Raw genomic sequence first — 11908 nt, 5'->3', positions numbered from 1 at the left:
GCCAACCGTCTTTGAGGGGCTTAGGTTTCAAGAAAACCCTTTCATTCGCGTTTGTGATGAAGAGACTGTACGGTTTTGATTGACGGTACTTCACTGCTGTTGACTTTATTTTCTCTTAACACTCAAATAGCTTGGACTCACGGGATAGGCTGCACACATGTAAGATACTCTTCCCCTTATTCTCCCTTCCCTCCTGCCTTAGCCATCCTTGTGCCCAAAGACAATGGTGCCACAGGCGCTTGCCAACCGTCTTTGAGGGGCTTAGGTTTCAAGAAAACCCTTTCATTCGCGTTTGTGATGAAGAGACTGTACGGTTTTGATTGACGGTACTTCACTGCTGTTGACTTTATTTTCTCTTAACACTCAAATAGCTTGGACTCACGGGATAGGCTGCACACATGTAAGATACTCTTCCTCTTATTCTCCCTTCCCTCCTGCCTTAGCCATCCTTGTGCCCAAAGACAATGGTGCCACAGGCGCTTGCCAACCGTCTTTGAGGGGCTTAGGTTTCAAGAAAACCCTTTCATTCGCGTTTGTGATGAAGAGACTGCACGGTTTTGATTGACGGTACTTCACTGCTGTTGACTTTATTTTCTCTTAACACTCAAATAGCTTGGACTCACGGGATAGGCTGCACACATGTAAGATACTCTTCCCCTTATTCTCCCTTCCCTCCTGCCTTAGCCATCCTTGTGCCCAAAGACAATGGTGCCACAGGCGCTTGCCAACCGTCTTTGAGGGGCTTCGGTTTCAAGAAAACCCTTTCATTCGCGTTTGTGATGAAGAGACTGTACGGTTTTGATTGACGGTACTTCACTGCTGTTGACTTTATTTTCTCTTAACACTCAAATAGCTTGGACTCACGGGATAGGCTGCACACATGTAAGATACTCTTCCCCTTATTCTCCCTTCCCTCCTGCCTTAGCCATCCTTGTGCCCAAAGACAATGGTCCCACAGGCGCTTGCCAACCGTCTTTGAGGGGCTTAGGTTTCAAGAAAACCCTTTCATTCGCGTTTGTGATGAAGAGACTGTACGGTTTGAAGAGACTGTACGGTTTTGATTGACGGTACTTCACTGCTGTTGACTTTATTTTCTCTTAACACTCAAATAGCTTGGACTCACGGGATAGGCTGCACACATGTAAGATACTCTTCCTCTTATTCTCCCTTCCCTCCTGCCTTAGCCATCCTTGTGCCCAAAGACAATGGTGCCACAGGCGCTTGCCAACCGTCTTTGAGGGGCTTAGGTTTCAAGAAAACCCTTTCATTCGCGTTTGTGATGAAGAGACTGCACGGTTTTGATTGACGGTACTTCACTGCTGTTGACTTTATTTTCTCTTAACACTCAAATAGCTTGGACTCACGGGATAGGCTGCACACATGTAAGATACTCTTCCCCTTATTCTCCCTTCCCTCCTGCCTTAGCCATCCTTGTGCCCAAAGACAATGGTGCCACAGGCGCTTGCCAACCGTCTTTGAGGGGCTTAGGTTTCAAGAAAACCCTTTCATTCGCGTTTGTGATGAAGAGACTGTACGGTTTTGATTGACGGTACTTCACTGCTGTTGACTTTATTTTCTCTTAACACTCAAATAGCTTGGACTCACGGGATAGGCTGCACACATGTAAGATACTCTTCCTCTTATTCTCCCTTCCCTCCTGCCTTAGCCATCCTTGTGCCCAAAGACAATGGTGCCACAGGCGCTTGCCAACCGTCTTTGAGGGGCTTAGGTTTCAAGAAAACCCTTTCATTCGCGTTTGTGATGAAGAGACTGTACGGTTTTGATTGACGGTACTTCACTGCTGTTGACTTTATTTTCTCTTAACACTCAAATAGCTTGGACTCACGGGATAGGCTGCACACATGTAAGATACTCTTCCCCTTATTCTCCCTTCCCTCCTGCCTTAGCCATCCTTGTGCCCAAAGACAATGGTGCCACAGGTGCTTGCCAACCGTCTTTGAGGGGCTTAGGTTTCAAGAAAACCCTTTCATTCGCGTTTGTGATGAAGAGACTGTACGGTTTTGATTGACGGTACTTCACTGCTGTTGACTTTATTTTCTCTTAACACTCAAATAGCTTGGACTCACGGGATAGGCTGCACACATGTAAGATACTCTTCCCCTTATTCTCCCTTCCCTCCTGCCTTAGCCATCCTTGTGCCCAAAGACAATGGTGCCACAGGCGCTTGCCAACCGTCTTTGAGGCGCTTAGGTTTCAAGAAAACCCTTTCATTCGCGTTTGTGATGAAGAGACTGCACGGTTTTGATTGACGGTACTTCACTGCTGTTGACTTTATTTTCTCTTAACACTCAAATAGCTTGGACTCACGGGATAGGCTGCACACATGTAAGATACTCTTCCCCTTATTCTCCCTTCCCTCCTGCCTTAGCCATCCTTGTGCCCAAAGACAATGGTGCCACAGGCGCTTGCCAACCGTCTTTGAGGGGCTTAGGTTTCAAGAAAACCCTTTCATTCGCGTTTGTGATGAAGAGACTGTACGGTTTTGATTGACGGTACTTCACTGCTGTTGACTTTATTTTCTCTTAACACTCAAATAGCTTGGACTCACGGGATAGGCTGCACACATGTAAGATACTCTTCCCCTTATTCTCCCTTCCCTCCTGCCTTAGCCATCCTTGTGCCCAAAGACAATGGTCCCACAGGCGCTTGCCAACCGTGTTTGAGGGGCTTAGGTTTCAAGAAAACCCTTTCATTCGCGTTTGTGATGAAGAGACTGTACGGTTTGAAGAGACTGTACGGTTTTGATTGACGGTACTTCACTGCTGTTGACTTTATTTTCTCTTAACACTCAAATAGCTTGGACTCACGGGATAGGCTGCACACATGTAAGATACTCTTCCCCTTATTCTCCCTTCCCTCCTGCCTTAGCCATCCTTGTGCCCAAAGACAATGGTGCCACAGGCGCTTGCCAACCGTCTTTGAGGGGCTTAGGTTTCAAGAAAACCCTTTCATTCGCGTTTGTGATGAAGAGACTGTACGGTTTTGATTGACGGTACTTCACTGCTGTTGACTTTATTTTCTCTTAACACTCAAATAGCTTGGACTCACGGGATAGGCTGCACACATGTAAGATACTCTTCCTCTTATTCTCCCTTCCCTCCTGCCTTAGCCATCCTTGTGCCCAAAGACAATGGTGCCACAGGCGCTTGCCAACCGTCTTTGAGGGGCTTAGGTTTCAAGAAAACCCTTTCATTCGCGTTTGTGATGAAGAGACTGCACGGTTTTGATTGACGGTACTTCACTGCTGTTGACTTTATTTTCTCTTAACACTCAAATAGCTTGGACTCACGGGATAGGCTGCACACATGTAAGATACTCTTCCCCTTATTCTCCCTTCCCTCCTGCCTTAGCCATCCTTGTGCCCAAAGACAATGGTGCCACAGGCGCTTGCCAACCGTCTTTGAGGGGCTTAGGTTTCAAGAAAACCCTTTCATTCGCGTTTGTGATGAAGAGACTGTACGGTTTTGATTGACGGTACTTCACTGCTGTTGACTTTATTTTCTCTTAACACTCAAATAGCTTGGACTCACGGGATAGGCTGCACACATGTAAGATACTCTTCCCCTTATTCTCCCTTCCCTCCTGCCTTAGCCATCCTTGTGCCCAAAGACAATGGTGCCACAGGCGCTTGCCAACCGTCTTTGAGGGGCTTAGGTTTCAAGAAAACCCTTTCATTCGCGTTTGTGATGAAGAGACTGTACGGTTTTGATTGACGGTACTTCACTGCTGTTGACTTTATTTTCTCTTAACACTCAAATAGCTTGGACTCACGGGATAGGCTGCACACATGTAAGATACTCTTCCCCTTATTCTCCCTTCCCTCCTGCCTTAGCCATCCTTGTGCCCAAAGACAATGGTCCCACAGGCGCTTGCCAACCGTCTTTGAGGGGCTTAGGTTTCAAGAAAACCCTTTCATTCGCGTTTGTGATGAAGAGACTGTACGGTTTGAAGAGACTGTACGGTTTTGATTGACGGTACTTCACTGCTGTTGACTTTATTTTCTCTTAACACTCAAATAGCTTGGACTCACGGGATAGGCTGCACACATGTAAGATACTCTTCCTCTTATTCTCCCTTCCCTCCTGCCTTAGCCATCCTTGTGCCCAAAGACAATGGTGCCACAGGCGCTTGCCAACCGTCTTTGAGGGGCTTAGGTTTCAAGAAAACCCTTTCATTCGCGTTTGTGATGAAGAGACTGCACGGTTTTGATTGACGGTACTTCACTGCTGTTGACTTTATTTTCTCTTAACACTCAAATAGCTTGGACTCACGGGATAGGCTGCACACATGTAAGATACTCTTCCCCTTATTCTCCCTTCCCTCCTGCCTTAGCCATCCTTGTGCCCAAAGACAATGGTGCCACAGGCGCTTGCCAACCGTCTTTGAGGGGCTTAGGTTTCAAGAAAACCCTTTCATTCGCGTTTGTGATGAAGAGACTGTACGGTTTTGATTGACGGTACTTCACTGCTGTTGACTTTATTTTCTCTTAACACTCAAATAGCTTGGACTCACGGGATAGGCTGCACACATGTAAGATACTCTTCCTCTTATTCTCCCTTCCCTCCTGCCTTAGCCATCCTTGTGCCCAAAGACAATGGTGCCACAGGCGCTTGCCAACCGTCTTTGAGGGGCTTAGGTTTCAAGAAAACCCTTTCATTCGCGTTTGTGATGAAGAGACTGTACGGTTTTGATTGACGGTACTTCACTGCTGTTGACTTTATTTTCTCTTAACACTCAAATAGCTTGGACTCACGGGATAGGCTGCACACATGTAAGATACTCTTCCCCTTATTCTCCCTTCCCTCCTGCCTTAGCCATCCTTGTGCCCAAAGACAATGGTGCCACAGGTGCTTGCCAACCGTCTTTGAGGGGCTTAGGTTTCAAGAAAACCCTTTCATTCGCGTTTGTGATGAAGAGACTGTACGGTTTTGATTGACGGTACTTCACTGCTGTTGACTTTATTTTCTCTTAACACTCAAATAGCTTGGACTCACGGGATAGGCTGCACACATGTAAGATACTCTTCCCCTTATTCTCCCTTCCCTCCTGCCTTAGCCATCCTTGTGCCCAAAGACAATGGTGCCACAGGCGCTTGCCAACCGTCTTTGAGGGGCTTAGGTTTCAAGAAAACCCTTTCATTCGCGTTTGTGATGAAGAGACTGCACGGTTTTGATTGACGGTACTTCACTGCTGTTGACTTTATTTTCTCTTAACACTCAAATAGCTTGGACTCACGGGATAGGCTGCACACATGTAAGATACTCTTCCCCTTATTCTCCCTTCCCTCCTGCCTTAGCCATCCTTGTGCCCAAAGACAATGGTGCCACAGGCGCTTGCCAACCGTCTTTGAGGGGCTTAGGTTTCAAGAAAACCCTTTCATTCGCGTTTGTGATGAAGAGACTGTACGGTTTTGATTGACGGTACTTCACTGCTGTTGACTTTATTTTCTCTTAACACTCAAATAGCTTGGACTCACGGGATAGGCTGCACACATGTAAGATACTCTTCCCCTTATTCTCCCTTCCCTCCTGCCTTAGCCATCCTTGTGCCCAAAGACAATGGTGCCACAGGCGCTTGCCAACCGTCTTTGAGGGGCTTAGGTTTCAAGAAAACCCTTTCATTCGCGTTTGTGATGAAGAGACTGTACGGTTTTGATTGACGGTACTTCACTGCTGTTGACTTTATTTTCTCTTAACACTCAAATAGCTTGGACTCACGGGATAGGCTGCACACATGTAAGATACTCTTCCTCTTATTCTCCCTTCCCTCCTGCCTTAGCCATCCTTGTGCCCAAAGACAATGGTGCCACAGGCGCTTGCCAACCGTCTTTGAGGGGCTTAGGTTTCAAGAAAACCCTTTCATTCGCGTTTGTGATGAAGAGACTGCACGGTTTTGATTGACGGTACTTCACTGCTGTTGACTTTATTTTCTCTTAACACTCAAATAGCTTGGACTCACGGGATAGGCTGCACACATGTAAGATACTCTTCCCCTTATTCTCCCTTCCCTCCTGCCTTAGCCATCCTTGTGCCCAAAGACAATGGTGCCACAGGCGCTTGCCAACCGTCTTTGAGGGGCTTAGGTTTCAAGAAAACCCTTTCATTCGCGTTTGTGATGAAGAGACTGTACGGTTTTGATTGACGGTACTTCACTGCTGTTGACTTTATTTTCTCTTAACACTCAAATAGCTTGGACTCACGGGATAGGCTGCACACATGTAAGATACTCTTCCTCTTATTCTCCCTTCCCTCCTGCCTTAGCCATCCTTGTGCCCAAAGACAATGGTGCCACAGGCGCTTGCCAACCGTCTTTGAGGGGCTTAGGTTTCAAGAAAACCCTTTCATTCGCGTTTGTGATGAAGAGACTGTACGGTTTTGATTGACGGTACTTCACTGCTGTTGACTTTATTTTCTCTTAACACTCAAATAGCTTGGACTCACGGGATAGGCTGCACACATGTAAGATACTCTTCCCCTTATTCTCCCTTCCCTCCTGCCTTAGCCATCCTTGTGCCCAAAGACAATGGTGCCACAGGCGCTTGCCAACCGTCTTTGAGGGGCTTAGGTTTCAAGAAAACCCTTTCATTCGCGTTTGTGATGAAGAGACTGTACGGTTTTGATTGACGGTACTTCACTGCTGTTGACTTTATTTTCTCTTAACACTCAAATAGCTTGGACTCACGGGATAGGCTGCACACATGTAAGATACTCTTCCTCTTATTCTCCCTTCCCTCCTGCCTTAGCCATCCTTGTGCCCAAAGACAATGGTGCCACAGGCGCTTGCCAACCGTCTTTGAGGGGCTTAGGTTTCAAGAAAACCCTTTCATTCGCGTTTGTGATGAAGAGACTGTACGGTTTTGATTGACGGTACTTCACTGCTGTTGACTTTATTTTCTCTTAACACTCAAATAGCTTGGACTCACGGGATAGGCTGTACACATGTAAGATACTCTTCCCCTTATTCTCCCTTCCCTCCTGCCTTAGCCATCCTTGTGCCCAAAGACAATGGTGCCACAGGCGCTTGCCAACCGTCTTTGAGGGGCTTAGGTTTCAAGAAAACCCTTTCATTCGCGTTTGTGATGAAGAGACTGTACGGTTTTGATTGACGGTACTTCACTGCTGTTGACTTTATTTTCTCTTAACACTCAAATAGCTTGGACTCACGGGATAGGCTGCACACATGTAAGATACTCTTCCTCTTATTCTCCCTTCCCTCCTGCCTTAGCCATCCTTGTGCCCAAAGACAATGGTGCCACAGGCGCTTGCCAACCGTCTTTGAGGGGCTTAGGTTTCAAGAAAACCCTTTCATTCGCGTTTGTGATGAAGAGACTGTACGGTTTTGATTGACGGTACTTCACTGCTGTTGACTTTATTTTCTCTTAACACTCAAATAGCTTGGACTCACGGGATAGGCTGCACACATGTAAGATACTCTTCCCCTTATTCTCCCTTCCCTCCTGCCTTAGCCATCCTTGTGCCCAAAGACAATGGTGCCACAGGTGCTTGCCAACCGTCTTTGAGGGGCTTAGGTTTCAAGAAAACCCTTTCATTCGCGTTTGTGATGAAGAGACTGTACGGTTTTGATTGACGGTACTTCACTGCTGTTGACTTTATTTTCTCTTAACACTCAAATAGCTTGGACTCACGGGATAGGCTGCACACATGTAAGATACTCTTCCCCTTATTCTCCCTTCCCTCCTGCCTTAGCCATCCTTGTGCCCAAAGACAATGGTGCCACAGGCGCTTGCCAACCGTCTTTGAGGGGCTTAGGTTTCAAGAAAACCCTTTCATTCGCGTTTGTGATGAAGAGACTGCACGGTTTTGATTGACGGTACTTCACTGCTGTTGACTTTATTTTCTCTTAACACTCAAATAGCTTGGACTCACGGGATAGGCTGCACACATGTAAGATACTCTTCCCCTTATTCTCCCTTCCCTCCTGCCTTAGCCATCCTTGTGCCCAAAGGCAATGGTGCCACAGGTGCTTGCCAACCGTCTTTGAGGGGCTTAGGTTTCAAGAAAACCCTTTCATTCGCGTTTGTGATGAAGAGACTGTACGGTTTTGATTGACGGTACTTCACTGCTGTTGACTTTATTTTCTCTTAACACTCAAATAGCTTGGACTCACGGGATAGGCTGCACACATGTAAGATACTCTTCCCCTTATTCTCCCTTCCCTCCTGCCTTAGCCATCCTTGTGCCCAAAGACAATGGTGCCACAGGCGTTTGCCAACCGTCTTTGAGGGGCTTAGGTTTCAAGAAAACCCTTTCATTCGCGTTTGTGATGAAGAGACTGCACGGTTTTGATTGACGGTACTTCACTGCTGTTGACTTTATTTTCTCTTAACACTCAAATAGCTTGGACTCGCGGGATAGGCTGCACACATGTAAGATACTCTTCCCCTTATTCTCCCTTCCCTCCTGCCTTAGCCATCCTTGTGCCCAAAGACAATGGTGCCACAGGTGCTTGCCAACCATCTTTGAGGGGCTTAGGTTTCAAGAAAACCCTTTCATTCGCGTTTGTGATGAAGAGACTGTACGGTTTTGATTGACGGTACTTCACTGGTGTTGACTTTATTTTCTCTTAACACTCAAATAGCTTGGACTCACGGGATAGGCTGCACACATGTAAGATACTCTTCCCCTTATTCTCCCTTCCCTCCTGCCTTAGCCATCCTTGTGCCCAAAGACAATGGTCCCACAGGCGCTTGCCAACCGTCTTTGAGGGGCTTAGGTTTCAAGAAAACCCTTTCATTCGCGTTTGTGATGAAGAGACTGTACGGTTTGAAGAGACTGTACGGTTTTGATTGACGGTACTTCACTGCTGTTGACTTTATTTTCTCTTAACACTCAAATAGCTTGGACTCACGGGATAGGCTGCACACATGTAAGATACTCTTCCTCTTATTCTCCCTTCCCTCCTGCCTTAGCCATCCTTGTGCCCAAAGACAATGGTGCCACAGGCGCTTGCCAACCGTCTTTGAGGGGCTTAGGTTTCAAGAAAACCCTTTCATTCGCGTTTGTGATGAAGAGACTGTACGGTTTTGATTGACGGTACTTCACTGCTGTTGACTTTATTTTCTCTTAACACTCAAATAGCTTGGACTCACGGGATAGGCTGCACACATGTAAGATACTCTTCCCCTTATTCTCCCTTCCCTCCTGCCTTAGCCATCCTTGTGCCCAAAGACAATGGTGCCACAGGCGCTTGCCAACCGTCTTTGAGGGGCTTAGGTTTCAAGAAAACCCTTTCATTCGCGTTTGTGATGAAGAGACTGTACGGTTTTGATTGACGGTACTTCACTGCTGTTGACTTTATTTTCTCTTAACACTCAAATAGCTTGGACTCACGGGATAGGCTGCACACATGTAAGATACTCTTCCTCTTATTCTCCCTTCCCTCCTGCCTTAGCCATCCTTGTGCCCAAAGACAATGGTGCCACAGGCGCTTGCCAACCGTCTTTGAGGGGCTTAGGTTTCAAGAAAACCCTTTCATTCGCGTTTGTGATGAAGAGACAGTACGGTTTTGATTGACGGTACTTCACTGCTGTTGACTTTATTTTCTCTTAACACTCAAATAGCTTGGACTCACGGGATAGGCTGCACACATGTAAGATACTCTTCCCCTTATTCTCCCTTCCCTCCTGCCTTAGCCATCCTTGTGCCCAAAGACAATGGTGCCACAGGTGCTTGCCAACCGTCTTTGAGGGGCTTAGGTTTCAAGAAAACCCTTTCATTCGCGTTTGTGATGAAGAGACTGTACGGTTTTGATTGACGGTACTTCACTGCTGTTGACTTTATTTTCTCTTAACACTCAAATAGCTTGGACTCACGGGATAGGCTGCACACATGTAAGATACTCTTCCCCTTATTCTCCCTTCCCTCCTGCCTTAGCCATCCTTGTGCCCAAAGACAATGGTGCCACAGGCGCTTGCCAACCGTCTTTGAGGGGCTTAGGTTTCAAGAAAACCCTTTCATTCGCGTTTGTGATGAAGAGACTGCACGGTTTTGATTGACGGTACTTCACTGCTGTTGACTTTATTTTCTCTTAACACTCAAATAGCTTGGACTCACGGGATAGGCTGCACACATGTAAGATACTCTTCCCCTTATTCTCCCTTCCCTCCTGCCTTAGCCATCCTTGTGCCCAAAGACAATGGTGCCACAGGCGCTTGCCAACCGTCTTTGAGGGGCTTAGGTTTCAAGAAAACCCTTTCATTCGCGTTTGTGATGAAGAGACTGTACGGTTTTGATTGACGGTACTTCACTGCTGTTGACTTTATTTTCTCTTAACACTCAAATAGCTTGGACTCACGGGATAGGCTGCACACATGTAAGATACTCTTCCCCTTATTCTCCCTTCCCTCCTGCCTTAGCCATCCTTGTGCCCAAAGACAATGGTCCCACAGGCGCTTGCCAACCGTCTTTGAGGGGCTTAGGTTTCAAGAAAACCCTTTCATTCGCGTTTGTGATGAAGAGACTGTACGGTTTGAAGAGACTGTACGGTTTTGATTGACGGTACTTCACTGCTGTTGACTTTATTTTCTCTTAACACTCAAATAGCTTGGACTCACGGGATAGGCTGCACACATGTAAGATACTCTTCCTCTTATTCTCCCTTCCCTCCTGCCTTAGCCATCCTTGTGCCCAAAGACAATGGTGCCACAGGCGCTTGCCAACCGTCTTTGAGGGGCTTAGGTTTCAAGAAAACCCTTTCATTCGCGTTTGTGATGAAGAGACTGCACGGTTTTGATTGACGGTACTTCACTGCTGTTGACTTTATTTTCTCTTAACACTCAAATAGCTTGGACTCACGGGATAGGCTGCACACATGTAAGATACTCTTCCCCTTATTCTCCCTTCCCTCCTGCCTTAGCCATCCTTGTGCCCAAAGACAATGGTGCCACAGGCGCTTGCCAACCGTCTTTGAGGGGCTTCGGTTTCAAGAAAACCCTTTCATTCGCGTTTGTGATGAAGAGACTGTACGGTTTTGATTGACGGTACTTCACTGCTGTTGACTTTATTTTCTCTTAACACTCAAATAGCTTGGACTCACGGGATAGGCTGCACACATGTAAGATACTCTTCCCCTTATTCTCCCTTCCCTCCTGCCTTAGCCATCCTTGTGCCCAAAGACAATGGTCCCACAGGCGCTTGCCAACCGTCTTTGAGGGGCTTAGGTTTCAAGAAAACCCTTTCATTCGCGTTTGTGATGAAGAGACTGTACGGTTTGAAGAGACTGTACGGTTTTGATTGACGGTACTTCACTGCTGTTGACTTTATTTTCTCTTAACACTCAAATAGCTTGGACTCACGGGATAGGCTGCACACATGTAAGATACTCTTCCTCTTATTCTCCCTTCCCTCCTGCCTTAGCCATCCTTGTGCCCAAAGACAATGGTGCCACAGGCGCTTGCCAACCGTCTTTGAGGGGCTTAGGTTTCAAGAAAACCCTTTCATTCGCGTTTGTGATGAAGAGACTGCACGGTTTTGATTGACGGTACTTCACTGCTGTTGACTTTATTTTCTCTTAACACTCAAATAGCTTGGACTCACGGGATAGGCTGCACACATGTAAGATACTCTTCCCCTTATTCTCCCTTCCCTCCTGCCTTAGCCATCCTTGTGCCCAAAGACAATGGTGCCACAGGCGCTTGCCAACCGTCTTTGAGGGGCTTAGGTTTCAAGAAAACCCTTTCATTCGCGTTTGTGATGAAGAGACTGTACGGTTTTGATTGACGGTACTTCACTGCTGTTGACTTTATTTTCTCTTAACACTCAAATAGCTTGGACTCACGGGATAGGCTGCACACATGTAAGATACTCTTCCTCTTATTCTCCCTTCCCTCCTGCCTTAGCCATCCTTGTGCCCAAAGACAATGGTGCCA

This window comes from Amblyomma mixtum, chromosome 1, assembly GCF_055824585.1.
Source record: "Amblyomma mixtum isolate Tamu chromosome 1, ASM5582458v1, whole genome shotgun sequence".
Taxonomy (NCBI): Eukaryota; Metazoa; Arthropoda; class Arachnida; order Ixodida; family Ixodidae; genus Amblyomma; species Amblyomma mixtum.
This window is presented reverse-complemented; position numbering follows the sequence as displayed.